This window comes from Tenrec ecaudatus, chromosome 5 (genome assembly GCF_050624435.1).
Source record: "Tenrec ecaudatus isolate mTenEca1 chromosome 5, mTenEca1.hap1, whole genome shotgun sequence".
Lineage (NCBI taxonomy): Eukaryota > Metazoa > Chordata > Mammalia > Afrosoricida > Tenrecidae > Tenrec > Tenrec ecaudatus.
The window spans coordinates 155,942,728-155,968,415 of record NC_134534.1 but is presented as its reverse complement, the minus strand read 5'-3'; the positions used below and the strand labels follow the sequence as shown (position 1 = coordinate 155,968,415).

The 25,688-nt window shown below is 43.5% G+C and overlaps 1 protein-coding gene across 1 annotated transcript in view; it reads right to left on the bottom strand.

The window, feature by feature from the left end:
* ADARB2 (adenosine deaminase RNA specific B2 (inactive)) overlaps positions 1 to 25,688 on the bottom strand; it is a 268,729-nt gene that overhangs the window by 157,101 nt on the left and 85,940 nt on the right. The gene's annotated exons all lie outside the window — the stretch shown is intronic.

The following is a 25,688-nucleotide window of genomic DNA, read 5'->3' as shown; positions in this document are numbered from 1 at the left end:
CTGGGGTCACATGGTGGGGAGGCAGGGTGGTCTAAACCCCCCAGAATGGAGCTAACCAAGAAGGGCGCATACCAGACCAGCAGCTGGAGCTAGGTAGAGCTATGAAGCCCCCGAGGAGCCCAGGAGGGGCAGATCCGGGACAGTCATGAAGGCCAGCGAACAGATCCGAGATTTTTGTATATTTCTTCTCTCTCCCTTTAAAAAAAATTTTTTTCTTATTTATTTACTATTTTCATTTTTAAAAATCAGCTTGGGCTATGTCATAGTCCGGTGTACCTACCTATATAAATAAGATAGGCACTTGGGAGTCTTGTCTGAAGAGAGAGCAGTGGGACCAGTTGTCCCAGGGAGACCTAGGAGGTGCGGGCGGTGGGGGAAGGGGCTGGTGAGCAGGCTGGGCCATGGACAGGGGAACAACTGGGGTGTTGGAGTCAGTCACAAGGAAGAGATAGGGATCTGAGGGGGGCGGGTGTGGGGTGTGTGTGTGTGTGTGTATGTGTGTGTAACAGCAAACTAAGAGGCTGTACCAAGAGGCAGAGATAAGGGGAAAGTGACAGTGGGGCAGGAGGAAGGTATAAGGAGGAAGGACCAAGGAAGCAAAGTAGTGGATAGAGGTATAAACATAGCAGTGTACATATGTAAATACATGAATCCACAAAAATAGAGGGATTGGCACATGCACATATATTTATACGGCAATACACTGAGGCAGGGGATGGACTTTGGGCCTTTGCTCATCCCCTCCCTCAATACAAGGACATTTTGTTCTAACCAACGGCAGTCTGAGATGTTCACCCTCCCGACACAATCACTGAAGATAAAATGGGTGCATAAGCAAATGTGGTGAAGGATGAGGGTAGATGGTGTCCAGCTATTAAAAGATATAGCATCTGGGGTCTTAAAGGCTTGAAGTTACACAATCCATCATTCGGCAGTGAAGCAACAAGTCCACACGGAATAAGCACACTGTTGGTGCGATCATGAGGAGTCATAGGGACCAGGTAAAAGGCATCAGCAGACATACAACAAACAAGAACATATTGTTGAGAACAAGGGGGGAGGGGCTGTAGAGAGTGGAACAATCTCCCCACAGAGGGGCCACAGGGAGGTGCTAAGTCATCGGGGTGCAGTAAAACTTTGATGAAACACCCTATATTTGTCTGATTCCTTGAGACTTCCTCACCCCCCACTACCATGACCCCAGTGCTGCTTCTCAGTTCAGACTAGACTGGAACATGTAAACAGGTATAGAAAGGACACACAGAATCCAGGAACAGGAGTGGGAATAGGGAGACCAGAAGGGTAGGAGGAAGAGGGAGAGATGAATGGACAAACTGGGAACTGATCACAATGATCAACATATAACCAAACACCCCTCTACAGAAGGAAGAACAACAGAAAACATGGGGAAGGGAGACAGTGGTTGGAGTGAGAGATGAAAATAGTAAATAGTAACAATGTGCAATCTATCAGGGGTTATGAGGGTGGGGGAGGGGGAATAAAATAAGAACCAACACCAAGGACTCAATAGAAAGTCAATGTCTAGAAAAGAATGAGGGCAACATATGTACAAACATGCCCAATTCAACTGATATATGGACTGTGATAAGAGTTTTATGAGCCCCCCCAAAAAAGGATTTTAAAAAATCTTGAAAATATTAGCAAATGTTTACATTAATTTGTAATGGGACAGAAAATTAAAATCTTTGCTACCACAGACACACACAAAAAGATTTATTCCTGCCTACTTTGAACCCCCTTGTGAAGTCACAGCCTAGCCTCATGGTTGTCAACCCTGTCTGGGAATTGTAGTCTCTTGGTGAGATTTAGAGACAATTCAGTCACAAGGCCCCAACCTACCCCAATTATTACAGAGTGATTGGGAATGGGGCCAAGACATCTCTATTTTTAAAAGCAGATTTTAATGCGCAGCCAGAGTGGAGACTCGCTGGCATGGAGGTAAGTAGCAGCTCCTGACTGAACAATTTACATTATTTTTAGTGGAAACATTTCAAATGTCTTCATTATGTGTGTTCCCCTTGCCTCAGCTATGGAAACGTCAACTTCCCTGGAAGGCCAAGGCACTATTTTTCTATTTGGGATCAGGCCACAATGTTCAGTTCAGAGCTCAACACAGTGACGTTTGGAAATGTTGACCGGCTGATTGATGGGGTTGGGGAGTATGAATACTGACACAGGAGTGAGAAAAAGCAGAGGAGTAAAACACCAAGACCGGACCTTCCCGTGTGTGCAGTACACTCTTGAAAATGGAACAATCCAGTTTAAGTACAAGAAGATATGTAGCGACGACATGTCACATGTCATTGGTCGTCAAATAAGAATGTATTGAAATGAACTGATGGGTACATTTGGCTTCTTATAGACATTTGCCTTACACTATAGTACAGTAAATCGACTGCACAAGACCTCTGGAAAGTGTTAAAAAGCAGGGCTATTACTGTGAGGACTAAGATGTGCCTGGCCAAAGTCATGATATTTTTCAAAGGCTTTCTATGCATATGAATGTTGGACACTGAGTAAGGAAGACTGAAGAAGAATCAACACTTATTACCTGTGGTGTTGGTGAAGAATATTGAGAGTTTCATGGACTGTCAAAAGAACACATTTGTCTTGGAAGAAGTACAGTCAGAATGTGCCTTAGAGGCAAGGATGGCCAGCCTTTGTCTCATGTGCTTTAGACATGTCAGCAGGAGAGACCAGTCCCTGGAGATGGACATCATGCTTGGTAAAGTGGAGGGGCAGCGAAGAGAGAGGAAGCCCTAGACAAGAGGAACTGACACAGTGGCTGCAACAAGGGACTTAAACATAACTACACTTGTGAGAATGGCAGAGACCAGGGGGTGCTACGCTCTGCTGTCAACAGGATCCGTATGAGTCAGAGCTGATTGAGGGGCGCCTACAAACAACGACAACTAGTAGAACGATACAATGCCATTAGAAAACTTTGAGACAATGCCGAAATCTCTGGGGAAACACGGGGGAAAAGAGCTTGGTAAAGACGGAGGATAAAAGGATTCTAAGTTTAGGTTCGTTGGCAACAGGAGTCTGGAACACAAATTCAGCTGTAATATATCTTTGTTTCTCTGTTTGCTAAGTATATTGGTAAGATTGACTTTATTTCTAATCCTGGTTCAGTTAAAATTATAATGAGCAGAGTCTATGAAAAATTCATTAAGAATGCCCAAAATTTAGAGTTATCTAATCTAAAACATGAATAGCAACTTCTTGCATTTATTTGAAAATATTCAAAGATGCCATTTTTATTGTAATATAATGGAAAGTTAAAGCTACTTTAGAGATCTGTTCATTCATACTTATGTGCTGTAACAGTATGTTCCTTCTATGTAGCAATCTATCCCAAGTCTCAGTGGGTTAATCAATAAACATTTATTATTTACTCAAGTGTTTTGGGTTTGACTGATCTGGGATGGGCAAACCATGAGTTATAAAATCCAAAAAGAAAAACGTGCTTAGCATTTATCAAACTGAAAGAACTGAAGAAAACTCTCATGCTTTGAATTTACATATTGAAGAATTCTATAAGGAACATATTGAATGATACAGGAAGCATAAAAAGATGGATGGAATACACAGAGTCACAATATCCAGAAGAATTGGTCGACATTCAACCCTTTCAGGAAGTAGTATATGGTCAAGGACCAACAGTATTGAAGGAAGGAATCTAAGGAAGTGACACAAAACAAGACTAGGAATTTATGGAATACCAGTTGAAATCTTTCAACCAACCAATACTGTGCTGCAGGTGTTCACCTGCTTTTTCCAAGAAGACAGCCTCCTGGCTAATTGACTAGAAGAGATCCATATTTTTGCCTATCCAAAAAAAGGTGATCCAAAAGACTATGGAAATTATGGCACAATATTACTATATCACATGCAAGTATAATTTTGAAGAATATAATTTTTTTAAATTGCAGCAGTAAACTGACAAGGAACTGCCAGAAATTCCGGTTGGATTCAGAAGAGGAACTGGCACAGACACATTACTACTGATGTCAGCTAGATGTTAGATAATAACAGAATACCAAAAAGATGTTTTCTTGTATTTTACTGGCTATGCAAGAACATTTGAGTGTGTCCATCAAGTTCAACTTCTGAGACACATTTCAAATCTCTGTTTCCTAGGTCCACTACTCCAATTGGTCCAATAAATGTACATCTGTGCACAGAAGGTATAAAAATTAGGCTCAATATCATGGGGAAGTATATTTCTTCCACGGTGGAAGAGTAAATATTTACTGACCTGAAATCTGGTCTATTATAACAGGGTTTGGAATAAGGTACAGGCTCCAGAGATTAGAATAAATGACTTCTATCTCTGTGATTGGTCTCTATCTCTTAATAGAGATGAATTAATTTAAGCTTCCTATCATTCTATTATCAGAGGAAGTGATTTAAAAGATCGTTGTCTTTTGATACTTCCATGAGGCTTAGTATATTTGATGCCTTTCCAAAGAATCATCTACTGTGATTTGGACAAGTAATCCAAATGTGGTATAAACCTGGCATATGATTTCTTCTTCTGATGTTTAGGGATACAGAAGTTCAATTCTATAATTTTAAAAGTTGAATATATAAAATGGAAGAAAGGTGCATTCAAGAGTAGGTGGGATATCGGGCACTATCAGCCTTATTCACCACATTTGATTATGTACCCATTTTGTCTTTGATGGTCGTGTTGGGTAGGTGAGTGTCACAGAATGCCGGGTTATTTGAACAAAGTGTTCTTGCAATGAGGGAGCGCTTGAATAGAGGCTCAGAGGCCATCTGGTAACTTAATATTTAACATATAAATATATGTACAGAGCATCTGGGGTCTTAAAGGCTTGAAGATAAACAAGTGACCATCTAGCTGAGAATCAACAAAGCCCACATGGAAGAAGCACACTAGCCTGTGTGACCATGAGGTATTGATGGGATCAAGTATCAGGCATCAAAGACCCAGAACAAAAAATTGTATTGATGTGAATGTAGGGGAGGGTGGAGTAGAGACCCAAAGCCCATCTGTAGACAATTGGACATCCCCTGACAGAAGGGTCACAAGGAAGAGACGAGCCAGTCAGGGTGCAGTATAGCAATGATGAAACATACAACTTTCTTCTAGTTCTTTAATGCTCCCCCCCCACCCCGTGCCCACTATCATGATCCCAATACTACCTTATAAGTCCAGCTAGATCAGAGCATGTACACTGATACAGATAAGAACTCCAAACAACAGAGAATCCAGGGCAGATAAAGCCCTTGGGACCAATAATAAGAGTAGTATTGTCAGGAGGGTAAGGGGAAGGTGGGGGGGGCGCAAAGAGGGAATCAATCACAACGATTGACATATAACCCCTTCCCAGGGGGAAAAATGACAGAAAAGTGGATTAAGGAAGACATGAAAAATATATAAATTATCAAGGGTTAATGTGGCAGGGAGGGTGGGGAAGGGGATGAGAAATGAGCTGATACCAAGGGCTCACATGGAAACAAAATGTTTTGGAAATGATGATGGAAACATATGTACAAATGTGCTTGACACAATGAATAGATGTATGGATTGTGATAAGATTGGTAAGAGCCCCCAGTAAAATGATTTTTAAAAAAAGAATAGGTGGGAGAGTGATCAAAACAACTGTCTTTAACTTTGTCTGAGATTATCTCCACTTAACCATTCATTCATGCACAACATATTTAATGACTGTGAGACTCCTTGGACATAATTAAGCAGTGGCATGGAGGGAGTCCTACTATTCAAGCAGAAAACACTTTGGAGAGAATATGGTACCAGGATGATTGGTTCCATTTCACATTAAGGCTCCTGACCCCAAAGAGTCATTTAACCCTGAATAATAATTGTATTGAGTCATTTCTTATGTCTGACTTTTAAAAACACTTATCTCCTTGTGTGATGCATTGTTATCATTCAGGACCCCACAATCCCATTTTGGAGGGTGTTATGCACTATTTCTATAGACAGAAATAGGGTGGGATTCAGACCCGACATTAGTAGAGGGTGTGAACAAAGCCACCACATAGTTCCCGTGGGGCATCTTCCTAATTGACTAGAAGGTATGACTTGAGACCCCATCCTTCCTTTTCCTTGGGGTATGGCTTGCTAAAAGACAACTGCACCTTCATCCACGCCAGTCCCTGGGGTCTAAGAGTCATCTGGAACACAGAGAGAAATCTCAGGGTCTTGGAAGAGCCACAGTTGTGCTCCTTATGAGGCTTGGAACTATGGGACCATGAGATAGAGCCACAGGCTGACTTTCTGGCCCATGGAAAAGAAGGTCAAGGATCACATGGCGGAGAGGCGAGGCCCAGAGAAAGACGTGGCTGCTGGCTCAGGAGAGTTGTTGCTGTGGAGCTTACTGCTTGCTGCTTCCCACTTGTGGTCACTATTAACTTCCCTAATCACCCCCCTGAATTGTGAGCAGAGTCTATGAGTTCTTTGCGGCTGTTGCAATGAATTATCAAACCCAGGATAGGCATAGCGCAGCATGGGAGGAATGAATGGTGTCAGAATAGGTAAGGAAGGATGGAGTGTGTAGGAATGTCTGACTCTGGTTTTGTGGGAAGCCAGAGGAGGTCAAATACGGTCACCTCCATTGCCATTCACCACAATGACCATTCACCCAATAGCAGCACAAACATATGAAAACAAAATTCAATTTCTTACAGTCACTTTACTACCACAGCACGTGGAAACGATCTATATTTTTGCTAAGGCCTGTCTGTTGGTATGATTTGATTTAAAATTCCCAGAGTTTTCATGAAGTTATTTCTGGGTGATACTTTCTGGGAGGCACAGCGAGTTTTCCTCTAGTTAAGATACAGGATTACTACCTACCAACTCTGTTGCATATAGTTGATAATGGAGTCATCCCAAGGCAGTCATGAGGGATGTGTAAAATTCACGTTGAGGGAGCACGGAGAAGGCATCACAGAGACCTGCAATCATGCTACCAGCCAAACCGAGTTACAAGGGTGTAGCACTTTGGAAGAAACAGTCCACATGTGGACCGAGAAAAAACACCGAGGCCCTCAAACAGGAGCTACCATTAAATGTCACAGAGCAAGTGCACTTGAGCTTCATCATCTAGGATTGGACTTGCATCTCCCGTACACCAAGGGAGAATCCTACCACAGAAACAAGTCTGCCTGTTTAGCCTCCTGTCTACCAACTAGCCAACTTCCCTGGAGTTGATTCCGCCTCTCGGTGACCTTATCTGTGTCAGAGGGCTGTACTCCGTAGGGTTTTCAATGACTGATATTTTTGAGGTAAATTTCCAGCCCTGCTTTGGGGATTCTCAGTATATTATTTTATCTTTTTAAAATCAAAGCAGCTATAAGAATAGCTTCTTAATTCTCTTCACTTTATCTTATCCCCAAACCCTTTTAGATGGCTGGTAGATTACATTTTCTAAAATTTGGATATAATGTCATCTATAGATGTCATCTATAGAGCTTGTTTTATGGGATGGCTTCAGCTCTTCCACAACCCTCCTTATCCCTCCAAACTTTGCCCCTTCCTCACTGTGTTGGTTACATAAGTTCATGTCAAGTTGATAGAGTGAAAGGGTGGAGTTTAGCCTGCTAGTGAGGTCACAGCCTGATGATGCCTCCTTGTAGGCGTGGACTTCTCAGAGGATTCTGGGAACTTCCTCTCTTTCTACTGGAGGCAGACCACACACTCTCCATTTCACCTTTCTGTGGAGAACACCCTCAGAGACCTGGAGGAGCCTCGTAGGGACCTGCGCCAGCGCTGAGATGCTTCCACTGCCACTGGACCCACAAGACATGTATTCCCTGTCCTGTGATTTTCCTGCATTCGCTGCCATTGCATGTACTGTGTGAGTCTGAAGAGGAATTTGTGGACTAGTATTGGTCTTATGGGATACTATCGGACTTATGGACTTGATCTGGACTAGACTGGGAAGTTTTATTGATGCATAATTCCTTCTTGATATAAAGTTCTCTTTTTCACATATATGAGTATTCCTGGTTTTGTTTCTCTAGTCAACCCAGACTAACACACACATCGTCTCTAATCAAATTGAATCTCTACACTTTTCTGAACCCTCTATTCTAAGCCTAAGGTCTCCTCTCCTCCCGGAATTCCCCCCTCCCTGCCCTCCTGCCATCACACCCCTCACCCTTCCTCAAGATCCAACTCAGACAGATGGACCTCCACTAATGGGTTTCCTCATTATGTGAGTGCCCATACTATTTATACCATTCTCTTCTCAGGCTACTCACCACAAATTATGGTATGATTTGTTAATTCAATCCACAACTACTTATTGAGTCCTTATTCAAAATCTTAGGTGTCTTGCTGAGAGTAGCTCAGGGGCCTTCTTCACTTTAAATTCCTAGGACCTTGAAAAACCAGTAGCTGTAGTGTTGACTCCAGTCCATGGTGATCCCAGGGATGTCAGAGTAGGATTGGGGCCCACAGGATTTTCAGTAGTTGGTTTTTCAGGGTAGACCAGGGCTTTCTTCTGACCCCTCTCGTGTGGACCCTGGCTTCCCACCGTTGGGTTAGTAGCCGCCATGTGGAAAAACCAATGGCACCACCCAGGGCTTCAGTGTCGGAAAAGCTGCTCAGTGATACTGGCTGGAAAAACATCTGGATTTGTAGTCAGAACAACCGGTCTGAGTCTTACCTCTGTTGTGCACTCTTTCTGTACCTTGTACATATAATTTACCCTATTTTTAGAAGCTTGTTTTTTTCATTTGTAAGATGTATATAATAGCACCTGCTCTTCCTACTTAGTCTATTGCTACATCAAAGGAGACAAAATGTAGGCAAAGTGGCAGGTAATGCACTATGCATAACCAAAATGTCATTGCTATTAGACTTATGACATGCTTGTGACAACCAATGTTCATGCAGCCAGGTTGCATCTGCAAAGCTGTTTGCTTACTTGATTGCTTGATGTTAGGAATATTCCAAGTCCGAATACCAGGAAATGCAGCATTTGTTCAAGAACCTACTCCTCTTGGTAAAGCAGTGTGGAATTACAGACTATCTTGTTATTTCTTCGACTATCGAGTTGATCATCATGTTGTAACACAGTGGCTTTGAAAGATCAACGGAATTATAGACTCTGTGCATTGATTTTAAGGACAGCACATGACAGAGCCGAGTTGCTTGTTTAGTTAATTGTATGAAAAGTCAAACACAGGAACTGCTTTACTTTTGGATGTTCACAAAAATGAACAAGGAGGAGATCCAGGCTACAGCGGTCAATTCCGGCTGCCACCAACAGAGGGGGAGAGAAGTCTTTCAACCAGGGGTAGTGAGACTTGAACAGATTGTGGAGACCAACCTGATGATAACTACAAGAGCTTATTGACTGTATGAAAAATGCCCCCCCCAGCTAACACCCCTCCTCCCCACGAAATACTGAGTACCAACATCTAACATAAAATCAATGAGAAGATTAAGCGAGCAAGAGCAAATCTGTGCTTCTTTTCACTCAGTGCTCTTCTCGCATATGCCTCCCCCTGCCCCTTCTGCCTTTCTTTTTCTTCTTTCTGGTTCATTAGTTGGGCTGATTAAATACCTGGGTGACTAATTAGAATCTGGAGTGAATATCAGGCATCCCTAAGATGTCACGATTGAGTTTCTCGATGTTTATTTCCTGTCATTGAACCTTGGGCTGACAGTGCTGGTACACTCTTGGCAGGTAACTAATTTTTGATCATATAATTTATTTTCACAGGTGATGAGGGTGGGGAGCTCTTTAACTATGGGTCACCTCTTTTTATTTTTCTGCTTTGAATGAATATCATAGGTAGAGAAGGTGGAATGCATATCCTTCTCTAGCATTTATTTTCCCTGTTGTAAAAGAGTTATAAAATGGTTTTGTTGGACACAAGATGTAGCTTCTTTAAGGGGAGTTTACGCAAAGAGCACAATCTATCTAGGTTATGACTGAGGTTTCCTATGGGATAAACACAACCCTGCAATAATGTTCTACAAAATTAGGTGCGTTCACGAATGGATATGCAGACTAATATGTTCACTTTTTCTAGGAGATATTTAATGTGCTGCGTCGTCGGGACATGCACTTGAGGAAATAATGTTTTGAGAAGTTTCTGAGGTTGCCTCTAGAACGTGAAGTGACTTGTCCCCGAGGATGGTCAACAGATGCCAACTGTCACTTTGGAGGGATAAAGCGATGGGCTTGAATAAGAAAATTTAAATAAATGGTGCCATTGAAACTGATCTTTTACTATCCAGTTACATTTTTGCCGAGTGCTTAGAGGCCAGAGAATATGGTCTCAGGCATCACCCAAACAACATGTTCTTAGCTGGATATCTGCTGGCAATACTCCCTGGGGCTGCCCAAAGCTCAGCTAGTTGACCAGGGTCTGCTTCCTGGACAGGGATGCTGTAAGTCTCATCTTTTTGCTACTCCTGGTGGACTGCTGTGGGCCACACAATGAAGTGTATGCTTTTTGTTTCTGGCTTAAATTTAAAATACCAACTTCAGTTTTGTGCCCTGTACAAAGATGAAAGACTATCATTCCAAACAACAGCACAGATTTTTGTCAAATTACACATGATCACTCCCCCTGCTAGGAACATGCAGTCCATGGTTCAGGGTGTACAAAGTGGATTGCATTGTGCTGGCCCAGCTACAGCCGGGGGAGTCAGCCCCTAGGTTCTGATTGGCAGAGTGTTAAGGAGGGTTTTGTCGGAGATAGAATCTGCCTGCTCTCGAAGTAGTCTGACCGCTGCGGGTTGCCTGTGCAGTTCTCACAGCCCCCCCTCTGGGTTTCTCCCTCGGTCATTCGTCAGTCTGTCTTTCTTAGGAAGATGTCTGGACTTCCTCTTATTGTCTGACTTGGGATGTGTCATTCTCTCTTGGATCTAGTCTCAGCTTCTTCTAGCTTTGGATCCCCGTTTGATTTCAATGGTTTCATCTCTGCTCTTTCCTTCAATTTAGTGTGTTCCCTTGATGAATCTACATCCTTCATTCTCCATCGCACCCTGGTTTTCTAGTCCTTGATTTCATCAAAGTCTCTAAGTTACTTGTTTGATCTGTTCATTTCATCACCTTATATAGATATTGGGGGCTGAGGTACCCTGGTGGTGTAGTGGGTTAGGAGTTGAGCTGCTAACCCTGAAGTTCACCACTCAAAACCACCAGACACTCCATGGGGTAAAGATGAGACTTTCTATTTTGGTAAGGAGATACGGTTTCAGAAACCCACAGGGGCAGTTCTACCCTGTCCTACAGGGTTGCTATGAGTTAGAATGGACTTTATCAGCGAGTTTGGCTTTATCTATCTATCCATCCATCCATCCATCCATCCATCCATCCATCCATCCATCCATCCATCCATCTAGAGCCCCCTATATGTTGGAATCAACTTGAGGGCAGTGAGTTTGGTTTTTCAATGAGCATTTTGCCAATGGACAAAAACCCTGGTGGTGTGGGCAGGTCAGTGTTGCACTGCTTACGGCAGCATAAGATTCCAAGCAGCTGCTCCACAGAAGAAAGGGGAGGCTGTCTGCTCTCATAGAGAGTTACTCCCAAATCCTCAAACTCAGTGCCACTGAGGTAATTCCAACTCATAGAGATCCTATAGGACAGGGCAAGATCCTGCCGAGTAGCTCTTTACAGGAGTGGAAAGCCTTGCATTTCTCCACCCATGAGCTGGTCCTCTCAAATTGCTGACCTTGTGGTTAGCAACCCAAAGTATAAAACTTTATAAAGCATCAGGAATCATATATCTATCTGGTATCTATGAGTCAGAATTGACTCTATGGTAGGGTGTTTGTTTTTTTGTTTAGCCAATTTCTGAGTACAAAAAGAAAAAAATAGGGCTCAGTTGTCATCCTAGGTGAGAATATTAAAGATGTTTAGATTTACACATTGGAATGATTTATAATTTCCACACTCCTTTGATGAGAAACATTCCTGGCTGTGAATATTTACTGCTTCTAAGTGAGCAGTCCTCCAGAGTGTATTGTCAATGGTAGTGTGTTGTCAATAGTAGAGGCTGAAAAGGTCTGATGAACTATGGGAATGTAAGTACCAAGGGGAGGGGAAGGGCCCAACAATAAAAACATGTGATTCTCCCTGTGTACATATATGAATAACTAGATTTTAATAAATCCTTGAGAGTCAGAGGTGTGGGGGGAGTAATATCAAAGCTAAATTCCTTCTCTAAATTCCAAGGAATAGAAGGATTCATCTCCATATTAATTTATTAACTCAATCAACAAATGCTTATTGAGGAGCCACTTGGTGCCCAGCATTGTTCTAGGTACTGGGGATCAAGTGAAGGAAGAGACAGGTAAGGTCACAAGAGCAAGAGTTCAAAGGAACAGCTCTCACAGTCCACTTGTTTGTCATTATGAGACTGTTCACTTGGATCATGACTTCTCCCTCCACTCTTATACTTCTCTGGGGTAGTAGTAGGGACAAGGAAGAGGTAGAATTTTAGAGACAAAGAAGTTTTTAGGTGGTTGGAAAAACAAAACAAACAACAACAACAAAACCAAACTAACCACTTAAATTATTTAGTATTAACTTGAACCATATGAAATTGATACTATTTTAACCTATGAGAATGGTGATGTCAAGATTTCCAACCTTACAACTAAAATGAATGTGTTCATTAAGTACAGGTCTCAATCATTCAAACGACTCCTACACTAGTCTATCAACAAGCTAGGGCAATAGCAAATGAAAAGTAAGATGAGAAGGTGAATCAGTCAGGCATGAAGCAGTAGTGGAAGTATAAAGAGAGAAATAATTGCGAGGGTTAATCAGAATATATGAGTTCAAATTCAAGCCCTGCCTTTCAGTAGTTGTGTGCTCTTGATAAATATGAAATCTCATTTGCTATAAAGAAAACATTAACCTCTTTGATAGGCACAGATGAGTGGGTACATCTATCCCTTCTCAGCAATCCCGCTGCAAATGTCCTGAGTGGCCACACTTGGCTTGTGTACTGTTGGTTTTATTGCAGGGCCCAGTTTTGCCTACATTTCTGGAGTTGACCCTCTGTGTTGATACCACATAGTCCTGAGATTCTAGTATCCATTCATGCAAAGTCGGTGCCACTCCGGCATCTCTTACCTTGTCAACAGGTGTGCTGTGGGAGAAGGATTTGTCAATGAACTTACTCTTTATGTACTCTCTCAAAGCCATTAGAGAGCTCACTGGAAAATGAAAACCAAAGTCAACCCCAAAGTTTTTATTTTGTAATCGGGATTCTTACCTATCTAAGGATGTGTGAAGGAGCCCTGGTGGATGTGTCAGGTAAACAGTGGAATGCTAATGGGAAGGTCTCTAGCTAAACCTACCAAAGCTTCATGGGAGATAGCTGAGGTCATCTACTCCAGTAAAGATTTACAGCATCAGAAACTCTATAAAGGGTTGCTATGAGTTGGAATCAACTGGATGGCAGTGGGTTTGATTTCCTTGTGATAAGTTTATGAAGGAAGGAGCTTTGGTGGAGTGGTGGGTTACTTGTTGGTCTTGAACCCCAGGTAACCAGCTGCTGGGAGAAAAATGAGGCTTTCTGCTTCTGTAAAGATCACAGTCTCAGAATCTCACTGTGACAGTTCTGCTCTATCCTACAGGGTCACTACGAGTCGCAATCGAGTCAACGGGAAGGAATGAGTGATATGTAAAAGAGCGCTGGAGGAGCAGTCCAGCAAACATTGAGCTGCTAACCATAAGGCCATTGGTTCAAACCCACCAGGTGCACCATGAGAAAAGGAGTAGGCTACCTGATTCCAGAAAAATTCACAGCTTCCCAAACCCATATAGGGTCACTATGAATTGACTTGAAGACAGTGGTACGCACGTGCGAACATACAGAACAGACTCAATAAAGAAGTGTAACGACTCGTTGGTGCAAATTACACTACCAAATGAAGTGTGTCTTCAACAAAATGTCACATGTATACAAGGTTCAGCAAACACGGTTTCATTAAAAATGACAAGAGGTAGCACTATTTATTTGCATTATCAATACACTTGTCTCCTGGTAATCTTTGGAATTCAGGCCTAACCAAAAAAAAGCAAAAGGGGTGCCATTTGTCTAGGATTTATGAATATGGATGTTAGACAAATTATTAAATATTCATTTCCCACAAATATGGAAGAAAAAACATGGAGAAATAATTAGAATGAAAGTATAAGGATTTATCCAGACTCAGTATAAGGATTTATCTAGACTCAGTTCCATTTCTGGTGGCAAATAGATAGTAGGTAAAAGTCTCCCCGAGGAGCCCTGGTGGTGTAATGGTCAACAGTTCGAAACCACCAGCCACTCTATGTAAGAAAGATTGGGCTGTGTATTCCTGTAAAGAGCTACAGTCTTGGAAACTCAGTGGGGCAGGTCTACTGTGTTCTATAGGGTCACTGTGAGTTGGCATTGACTTGAAGGTAGTGAGTCTAGCCTTTATTTGGAAATGTCTCCCTGAGCGTCACAAATCATTTGGCACTCTATTAATTGGCTGAAAGGTTGGAGATTCAAACCGGACCATACGTCTCTTGGAAGATAGCCTAAAAATCTACTTCTGAATGTTAACAACCTTGAAAACCCAATGGAACCGACTGAACAACTGATTTTTAAAAATGCTCTTTTAATTGAGGATAGACAGATAATCTCTCATCTAGAGCAGCGGTTCTCAACCTTCCTAATGCCGCAGCACTTTCACACAGCTCCTCATGCTGTGGTGACCCCCCCAACCATAAAGTCATTTTCGTTGCTGCTTCATCACTGTCATTTTGCTACTGTTATGAATTGGGTGACCCCCATGAAAGCATCATTCGACTCCCAAAGGGGTTGTGACCGCCAGATTGTGAACCGCTGCTCTCGGGTCTAATGAAGCTTCTTTCTGAATCCAAAGGAAAAGGAAAACACAACCATAGAAAGTTTTTCTAGACTGACCACCCAGACTACAGATAACTAATTCGAGCAACAGAAACATTAGTGATGACTTCTTCTTCCTCCTACCAGTCCTTGGTGTCCCCTGTCTTCAAGCCCCGGTCTTTCCTTCACCTTAAGGGACCCTTGTTGCTTGAAATGGCCCCTCTCCCCTAATCTCCCACTGTCAGCACTGCCAGTGGTTGGAGATTTGCTTTTGCAAGGCACTTGAGCCACTCTTTCCGCCTTAAAATGACAGCAGTGTCGTTAAATGAAGCTCTTTCTGGAACCAATGGGCTGGATCTTTAGCCTTCCTGAGAATTCAAGTGCAATTTAAGAAAGTGAAAGAAATTATGAAGTCGGAGTCCTAATCCCCTCGAGAGGCTCTGTACTCACTCAAGTGAGTAGCTTAATCCTCACCCGTACCTGCCCATCTCTGGAGAGAATTCTTAATTACCAGAATCTAATTTGTTCTTCGTAGGCACTACCTAAGTAGCATCTGTCGCTCAAATAAACTCATGTGAAAATAAAGTATTAAAATCAATAAATTCAACTTTGAGGTGAAATGGAACAGAAAAATAACTTTCCAGTTTGCCTGTTACTTGATTCCTAGGCAGCTGCCTCTTTTTGGTGATGCACTAATCTCCACTCTCCGCATTGATCTCTTGAGCGGTCTGAAAACCAGGGAAGTGTGCAGGCAGTGTGCGCACACCGAGGGGAAAGCAGTTTGCGTGGGGATGTGGGGGTCAGCATTTGGGCTTCCGCACTTTCTGGAAACAAAGGCAACAGCACTAACTTTCCCCAGGAATCAAGGAACCGATCTCTGGGGAGTCACACATGGTCCTTCGTGACTTCGCATCAGCAGAACATCTTCGACCAGCCATTGTGAGAGGCTGCAGAGGTTGTGGGCTGGCTCCGGACCTCCTAGGGGATACTGCTTCTGTCCGGGCGTGGATTTCTGTTTTCTACATTTCTAGTTCACTATTAATCAGATGTCAAGCCCACTCCAACTGCCAGTGGCTCTGGGAAGCCTTCCCCGATTGTCCATTTCTATAGTGGCAGCTCAAAGAACTAAGATCTATCAATTGCTTATAATTTTAAGTCAGGCATTAAGAAATTACTTTCTGGTAACATCTTGTTTAACTGACAGGACAACAGTTGAAGGTAGGCACGGGCTATACTTTCATTGGCAGAAGGGGAAACAAGCACAGTGACTCGCCCAAAGTCATGTGGCTAACACTGGGGGGAGCTAGTGGTCAAAACCCAAGGCAGGATCTTTCCTCAGCTCCGCGTCGTTTTCTTGTCTCTCCTTTTGTAATGCTTTTATTGAGGTAAAACGGATCTAGAGTAAACTTCACATATCGCAAGTTTATAATCGGACCAGTTCTGGTACATGCGTCCAGGGTCAGACCAGCGTCACAGTCAAGGAAGCAGATCTGTAACTTTCATCGTGTGTCTCTCTCCTTAGAGTGCCTCGTTGCACTATATGCCTATGAACCTGTCATGCATCTGAACTACCTTTGCCTGTATTATGGACAACGGCGAGCCAAGACAAAGAGGATTGCAGGTGAGGAATGGGGGAAGGAAGAGTGCACTTGGAGGCTTTCTCACTATTTTAAAATTTAATTTTATGCTTGTTGTTGAGACTATGAGAGTAAGTCAAACAGTATTCCTACAAAGTCATAGTAACCTTTACTCGCAGATATATAAAAATGTGAGGCTTTTATTTTTTGACCCCTCTGCCTAAGTCTATACATTTCTGAAGATGATGTTTCTTTCTCTCCCCAAACAATGCTGCCTTCTTGAATTCGCACCACATCAAAACACAGTTATTTTTCATTCTCGAGAGATTCAAATCATAATCATTTTTAATGTTCTTTGAGTTTGGGAAGGGGAAGAAGTCTGAAGGGGTCAGATCAGGGTTATAGGTGGATGGGGAAAGATCTCCAATGGGAATTCTCACAAGACACCCTGGTCACCCTTGGAGGATGAGGAGGTGAATTGTCATGAGGGAAAGTTCCTCAATACAACTTTTCTGGCCTTTTCTCACTGTTGCAATTCAATTTTCTTAAAACCTCTCCATAATAGTTCCTCATAATCATTCTGTGTCTTTCTAGAAACTCTATCATGATGATTCATTGGGGATTCCCCAGTGACCATAACTTTGAGCTGACCTCTCAGCCTGGAATATTATTGGCCCTGCAGATCCTCTCAAAAGCCACTGTTTTGATTTTTGGAATAAATGAAACATGCACTGGAGTTACAGAAGCAATCCTTTTAAATTTAGCCAAGGATGACTTCGGGCGTAAGACTAGGCTTTCTACTCCCATGAAGATTTACAGTCTTGGGAACCCATGGGGGGCAGTTCTTCTGAGCAACTTGAGGGCAGTGAGTGACTCTAGTTTCATACAGCCAGCTCTAGACCTTTCTCTGCTGTAGGAGTCAATTAGGGTCATGCTAGCTGAAATGGAGAGGAGGGAGGAAAATGAGGAAACAAGGAAGTTGGCAGGCAGAATAAAGGCAGGCAGGAAGGAAATGAATCTTCAGAGTTGATCTGGGAAGTAAGTAGAACTTAGAGGGGCATGAAGAGTGAGGGAATGCCAGGAGTAAAGGATCCCGGAGGCCTTGGTTCATTCAGGAGAGATAAGTGCAGGTGACAATTTGCTAAGTTCTGACAATTTGCTAAGTTAGAGACTGAGTTAGCATCCCTTCCTCCGGGTGCACTGTTTTGCATTTTCCTATAGGATTTCATAAAAAAAGACTATGGATATTCAACATCCGAAGATGACTTGGGGTTGGTGGTTGAGGCTAACTGTTCAGGAACAGGATGGGTGCCCTTGTATAAATAGCTGCCTTGGGGTGCTGACCCAAAGTTCAGCAGTTCAAAACCACTAGCTGTTCCTTGGGAGAAAAATGGGACTTTCCACTCCCATAAAGGGTTAGACTTTGAAACTCATTGTTCTACTCTGTCCAGCATTGACAGCGTCAATGCACTGACTTGATGTCAGTGAATTTGGTTTTGAGTTTGGGTTGTGTTTGCCTTGGAATATAATATAAATCTATTCAAGTTACTCTACCCTATGTAAGGAAGAAAAATGATAGATGAAGGGTACTGAAACTAACCAATTTCATACACAAAAGTCCTTCATACAATGGCTGGTATAACTGCCTGCTAAGAAATACACTAATGTTCATTCTGCTTTCCTCTTGTACAGTATGGAAGGTCAACCAGTGTCTATTTTTGCCTCAATTCTCTTTGGTGGGGGAAGAGGCAACAAATAAATGTTTAGTAGGCTCCTGTTGGATTCCAACACTATACTAAATGCTTAAGCAGAATTGTAACTGTTTACCTTGAAATGTGTGCTGCAACTCATAAGGAGCGGTGCCTTTCAAGTTGGCCATAGTGGTAAAAGTCCCTGGTAGCAAAAAGTACAAACATTTCCAGCGGCTGACAATTATTTCTTCGTGGGGTTTTAGCCCCCCTTTCAGTCACTGCTTTGTGTGGTAGCAGGAAAAACAAAATCAGGACAAGACAAAACACAATCCACACCATTAGCAATTTGTTCACCCAGTGCCATTTTCCCACCCCTCTATCAGTACTCCATTGGTCAGCAGGAAACACATATACAGACTGCCGTTGAGTGGAATCCAATTCACAGTGACCTTAGAGGGCAGAGAATGGTTCCACAGAGTCTCCAGACTGTCATCTTTATGGAAACAGGCTGTCACAGCTTCCTCCTCTGAGTTGTCTGGTGTGTTTGAACGACTGACCTTTTGGTTGCCAGTCCAGTTCATGACCACTGTACTACTATGGCCCTTTGGTCAGAGGAGAAGAAAGTGTTCTGTGACAGCTGTATACAGAGCAGAGCCTCTGAGAGTACAGTCAACTGCTAACAGAAAGGTTGGAAGTTCGAGTCTACCCAGATTCTCCCTGAAAGAATGGCCTGGCAATCAACTTCTGAAAAGTCAGCTATTGATGACTGTACAGAGAACAGTTCAACTCTAGCACCACTCATGGGGACACCAGGTGGGAGAACTGACTCAGTGGCAACTGTGTTCCTGGTAGACACAAAGCTAAAAAGTTGCCCTGTGCGAAGAGATCGGATTGGCCTTTGGCTGTGTAGACCAAACTTGTGTTCTGCAAGGCTTTCACAAAAATGTGCTTGTCATTAAACTTTCTTTCTGAATTTGTAGATATTCCAAAATGCTCATGGCTATCAATGCTGCCTCCTCAATACATTTTTCCAGCCAACTGGCAATGCTAAAGATCCATAACATGTCTTTTGCTAACTGGTAATATTTCTGAAATTCACTATGTCTGAAAACCAGTCATTTGGAACATTCTGCGGGGCAATTTTGGCATCAGCTCTTGATGAAGAAAGGATACATAGTCTGTGGAAACCAAATAGTATGATGATGAGAGGACTCGGCAAAGCTTCAGCTTTGAAATACTGGGTAGCTTATAATTCCTGTTAGTTGTAGTTAAACTCTGTGTGTGTGTGTGTGTTTATAAATCTGACTGTTACAGACTTACAGATTCTTTTTCTGGGCTTATATTTCTGTGTTAATTGCCATTACAATCATTACAAAACTTAGGTGAAGAGGAGGCTTGTTTATATATTTCAGCACCCATTACTCTAATCCGGCATTTTAGCAAACGTTAGATGCAGTTTATGTTTTTGTTTGAACCACTACACCCCCCTTTCTACAGCTACATCTTTCCTGCTGGGTGTCCCATACCTCCCGGCCCTGCTCCTGGCTCATGGGCCTCGTCAGTGATGGTTCAGTGGTCTGGGCTTGAGTGCCAGCCAAGAGCCCTGATGAGCAGCCACCTACTGCTTAGAGACAGACGGATTTCAGTCGAGCTTCCAGACTAAGGCAGACTGGGAAGAAAGGCCTGGCAATCAGCCAATGAAAATCATATGTATCCCAACAATCTGAGCCTGCTGTATACAGAGTTGCCATGAATTGGAGCTGACTTGATAGCAGCTAGCAAAGACAACATGTTGAGGGGAAGTAATTGGACACGATTTCCAAGGAGGAAGTCAGAGGGAGTTCTTTACAAGTTCTTTAAAAGCAAATCCAGAACAACTAGAGCCATTATATCTGGCTGGTGGAGCCTCACTTTTTGTTTCTTCCAAGTATCTACTTCAAGCAGGTCTTTTCTATTTCCCCTTATTCTCCTCTATCCTCTTATTGCAAGTGGAGTCATTTCTTAACCCAGTGCTCTAGCTGACCTCTTCCTTCCTGTGCTATGTGATTGTTAGGTGCTGTCAAGCCAGTTTCTACTCCAAGAGATTGACCTTATGTGTCCTAGCACAAACCACTGCCTGTCCTTGGGCCATCCTCACCATCATTGCTACATCGGAGCCCATTGCTGCAGTCACTGGGCCAATCCATTTTGTTGAGGATATTTTTGACAACCCGGCCGGATAGCCTTTTCCAGAAAGGATATTTGCATTCTTCCCATTGGCATTTCCTCAGTTCTAACCCATTGTCTCGCCTAGGCTCTGCTTTTGTTATGCCTTGGCTGATTTATCAGCTCAGTCCAACTCTTTAGTTTGTCCTTTGTTAGATTACAGGTAGGGGCTGCAATACCTACAACAAGGCATATTTCAGGAAGCTTGTAGGACACCTGTCAAACTGTACCCAGAGTCTGAAGTTCCCTAAATATGTGGATATTCAGCTTAACCAAGACCAGAGATATTTCCTTAGATTACATTTCCTTTTAGAAGCAATACAAAACAACCAGAAATAACCAGAACTTGTTCCAGGTATTTGAAATGTATAGAGGTTCTTTTAAAAAAAGCCACACACACACACACACACACACACACGGCAGTGTAGATAATTCCAATTAATACCGACCCTAAAGGACAGGGATATACTGTTCTTGTGGGTTTCTTAGACTGTAACAATTTATGGGAATAGAAAGCCTCATTTTGCTCCCACAGAATAACTGGTGGTTTCAAACAGTTGACCTTGTGGTTAGTAGCCCAACATGCAACCACCATGCCACCAGGACTCTTAAGGGCGGGGGGAGGGGAAACTAAAGAGCTATGTATCTGAATTGCTTAGTATATGGTGGTGAGTAGAGTAAATGTTGTAAACCCTTTGATTATGGATATTTCACTGTTGATGCTAAAGGTCCCAGAATTTCTTCCGATCTTTCTAATATTGTCAGTCATACCAGAGAGCAACCAGAAGGACTGGAGGTGCATCAGAAGGACCCTGCTTCCATAGACCGCCTTTTCTTTGCTTCTCAATTTCCACATGGTCATAATCCTCCTCACCAAGAAATAACTTTCCCTGAGTTTCTGTCGTTGCTAGCTGCCACTGAGTCATGCAAAACAGGATGTGATCCGAAGGGTTGTCATTGGTAGATTTTCAGAAGTAGAGCACCAGGCCTTTTTCAGTGTGTCTGAGCCTGCACGCGGGCCTGAAATGCAAATCTCCACGGACAGAGGGTGGTACTTGAATGTCAGATGCATTTATTGGAAGTGAACCCTGGGTCTCCGACAATGAAGACACGCATTCTACCACCAAGCTATCACTGCGCCTTGCTGAGATTCTACCACGTGCAGACAAGGGCCTACAAGTGCTCAATCTCTGGCCTCCACAGCTATTTTCGTTTCCTTTCCATTTCTGTCCTATAGTCTCTAGCCTCTCAACCTTTTCTGGCCTCCTGCTCTTTTGCCCAGAAAACCAAAACCACACAATTGATCCGTGCCTCTCTAGCAATTGAGAAACGCTGCACTATAGCCCAGCATCCTGTCGAGTTCTACAGAGCGACCCTGTGTAGAACAGATTGAAACACAATATGCTAGGTTGCTCCATCTTCACCACTGTGGTCCTCCTGCAGTTTCCAAGCCTCCCCTGCCCCCCCCGCCACCACCCCAACTTTGGAAGCACTGCAGCCTTTCTTGAGAGGCTACACAGCACAGAAAGTTTAGGGGACTGGTAGGGGGAGAGGAGCAAGGAGTCCTCTGAATGGGTAGAGATCTATTTTTTCTGTCCCCCCCCCCATACCTGGGGGAGCTGTGGAGTGATTGTAATGAGCTGGGCCCAGGAGCCCCAGCAGAGTGTCACTTGGCAGCCGACCTGCTGAGGCGAAGGCGAAGAGCTGCAGCCGGCTCATAAGCTCAGCCGAAGCACACAATTTCCACATTCATCGACTGCTGCTCTGGGCACTCGGGCATGGCTGAGTGAGCGCAAAGCATCCTGAATGTCATTTTTGGCATGGCTGATGTTTCTAAAGCCTCCCAGCAAGCCATACATCATGAAATATTGATATGGTTCCACTAGGCTGCTGCACCTGACATTTGATTTATAGCTTTAGGTGTTCTTTTTTAATTCTAAACAGTCAATGAAGGATCAAAGGAAATGTCATATTTGCAATGTTCCCAGCTCCTAGTGGTACAGCCAGCGAGGGGGCAGCCACCATTGCCTTCTGCCAATGGGCTCCTCCCTGGCCTGCCATGGGCGGGGCTTGAAGAGAGGTGGCTATTAGTCGTCATGCGATGACTTCCCTTCCCCACCGTCCCAACATTTCAAATATTTATCACATTAAATATCAACCTCCAGAATATTGCCTTCGTTTAAGCTTTTCACGTCCCAATGATTTTTTATTATTTCCATCGACCAAAATAAATGAAGAAAATGTTTTAGACTACACATGAAAGCATGTAAAAATCAATAACTGGATTTTAAAGGATTTAAAATGTCTTGAATACATTCATTTTCAAACATTTTCCCTCTGATTTTTAAATAGCTTTTCTTGGAGCATAACATTTTTTGAAAAGTCAAATATGGAGCATTAAGGGTATAATTACCATTTTAATTATAACTCAATCATCCTATCTGCTTTGCATAGAAATTAAAGCTTTTATGTCAGGATGTGGGGCACTCACAAATGTTCAGGAGCAATTAATGTTAAAAGTTTAATTTTTTTTCTTTCTAAGCCGAGTATGAACTTTACAGTTCTTAATTTCATTCTTGCTCGGATGGAAAAGCCGGGATTCTCCCAGTTGTCATCTTCTTTTCCTAAAGTGAATCTATTTCCACTTAAGAGAGTTCCTCATTCTCTCTGAGTGGGCACCTAGGGCTGTAGGCAAGGACCTGCGTGGGTTCTGGAGTCCGACTGCGTGGGTTTGAATCCTGCCTCTCGCACATAGCCACGATCCTTCCTGCGACCCGCCGCCTCTTTTCACCTCAGTCTCTTCATCTATAAAGTGTCTTTTGGGGGTAAGACTTGAATAAATCACTATGCGTAAACTCATGCTTGGAGCAGTGTCTGGCTCTTACTATCTCTCTGCCTTGTTAGATCTTTCATTTCGATGAGTTCGTTGTGTACTCTGCAGGATAATCTAAAATAATTTCAGTCACTCAAGTGATACTGATTTCTCTCTTGCCCAGAACCGAAGGCAGAAAACTCACTGCCATTGAGTTGTTTCTGACTCATAGCGACCCTTAAAGACAGAGCTGAGCTGCCGCTGTGGGTTTCTGAGAATGCAGCTCTTCCAAGAGCCAGGAGCCTTCTCTTTCTGCCGCAAAGCTGCTGCGGGTTTCCAACCCTGACCTTGGCAGTCCATCGCAGGACCCACGGAGCCGCGGGGTGCTTTGGCCCAGAATGGGACTGTTTAAAAACCAGGTAGCAGCCTTTGGTTTCCCGATGAACACAGTTGCTTTTTATTGAGAAACAAAGCAGGGCGAGACCTCATGAACTTCTCAGAGTAAGTGGGGTTGCTGGTTCATGGTTTCCTTAGTCTCCCAGGGTGATAGAGAGCAATAGACCCGGGCTTTGAAAGTCTCCATTTTGCATTGATGAAAATATCATTTGGCGAAAGCTCAACTAGATTTTCATTGGCTTGAGCCCCGGAAATGAAATATTCAAAATGATGGATTTTCCCATCATTCTGCAACAAATGAATAATGCGCTCAGCTCCTTGCTCCTGCAGTACGAGGTTGCAGTTTTCTGTGCTGCTGTCTCGGTAGCATGTGCATGCCGCTGTGCAAAGTGCAGCCTGGCCATTTTTCTCCCAGTTAACGCCCCCATCGGAGATCTGGTCCATTTCCTCTCGGGTTGTCAGGAAAAATCATTTTTATGGGCATGGCCGTGGCAAAATTAAATAATTCCATTTTTATAAAGGCTGTTGAACGGGTCCCCTCTTTCCAGCCCTTTTTTTTTTGCTGTCTATCTCCATTGTACTTTTCATTTTCGCCTATTTTTATGTTTTGCATTCTTTACTCCCTGCTGCTTACACCTCACTTTTCTGCTTTATTAGGAAAAACGACAACAGAGCCAGGCAGACGCAATTTTAAAACAATGATGACACCCCATCCTCTATACTTGGAGTCAGAGAACGCTCCTTGAGACATGATCACTAAATATCACTTACATAATCACAGCATAATTCTCTGCATAATTACTGAATAACACAGAATCACTACGGGTCTGACAGGCATAGTCAATAAGCTTTGTAAGTCACCCTGTGGCCTAGATTCTCCAGGACACTGCAGATTTCATGGAATTTTATTCTCTTCAGTGATGGCAGAGTCTTAAATATCTAAGTAAATACGATTTTAGTTTAGTAGTTTTGGAGGACTTTTCATATAAAAACAAAGTTGTCTTCAGAATAAAACAAATGCCTTTCTTAGGCCCTGGGTTTGGGTTCCATTCCATATCATTTTGTGTGCTCATTGTACAAGTTTAGTTCCACAGACTTGTGACAAGTGTCTTCCACTTGTTCCTCCAAATCCGCTCTCCCCAGATGTGATGGGACCCAGCAGACAGGCCCGAGAGTCCCCTCGCTTTGATTGAGTTCAGCTAATGAGGCACACGCTAGGGATTGGGAGGTGGGAGGAGAGTGGAGTCACTGTGCTGTTACAGTGCAGTTCCCTCTTTCTGTGGGCTGGTCCTAGTCCTCCACCACGGGCCAGCTCTGACAGGTGGCCCGGGCCCTACAGTTGTCTCTCTACACTCGGCATTGCTCTTTTCCCTGGCTCTGAGGCACTGCTAACGTATGTCAATGCTGCCCACATCATTGGAAGTAGACAATTTATTCAACTCTTCCTCACCACTCAGTTGGATGAACAAAAATCAGAGAAGCCGAATCATATGAGGAAGAACGTGGCATCAGGATTGGAGGAGAGCAGAGGGACATAACCTTGGTTGCTGAAAGTGAGGAGGACTTGAAACACTTGCTGAGAAATGTCAAGGATTGTAGCCTTCAAGATGGAATTCACTGTTAAGAAAACAAAAGTCCTCACAACTGGAACAATAAGTAACATCATGATAAATGGAGAAAAGAGGGGAGAGGGGGAAGATGGCCGACAGGGACACCCGCATACTCTGAGAGCTCCTCCAAACAAAGCGGGATTGGCGACCAGGTAGCTGAATAGTAAGAGTCTGGTGAGTGAAATATCCCCCTGGGACAGCACCCCAGTCCTACCCCACGTATTTGTCCGGAGCAGGGGTCTAGGTCAATGAGGACCGGACTAGTGGGACATCTCTGGCCACTAAGCTGACGTGAGCTCACTGGCGACCGGCTTAGGCTCCATCCCCAAACGGACGCCAGCCCAGAGCCACTTGCCTGCCCTGCCTACTCCAGCGGCCCACTCCCCACTCCCCATACGCGGATCTCCACTGGGAGAGAAGCTTTCCTCTCCCGCAGTTCCCCTCTCCCCGCAGGGCAGCGATCTGCCCTCGGGCCCACGTCCCTCCCTCCATTCATCCAAGCTCAGGGGAGCGGACCCGCGGG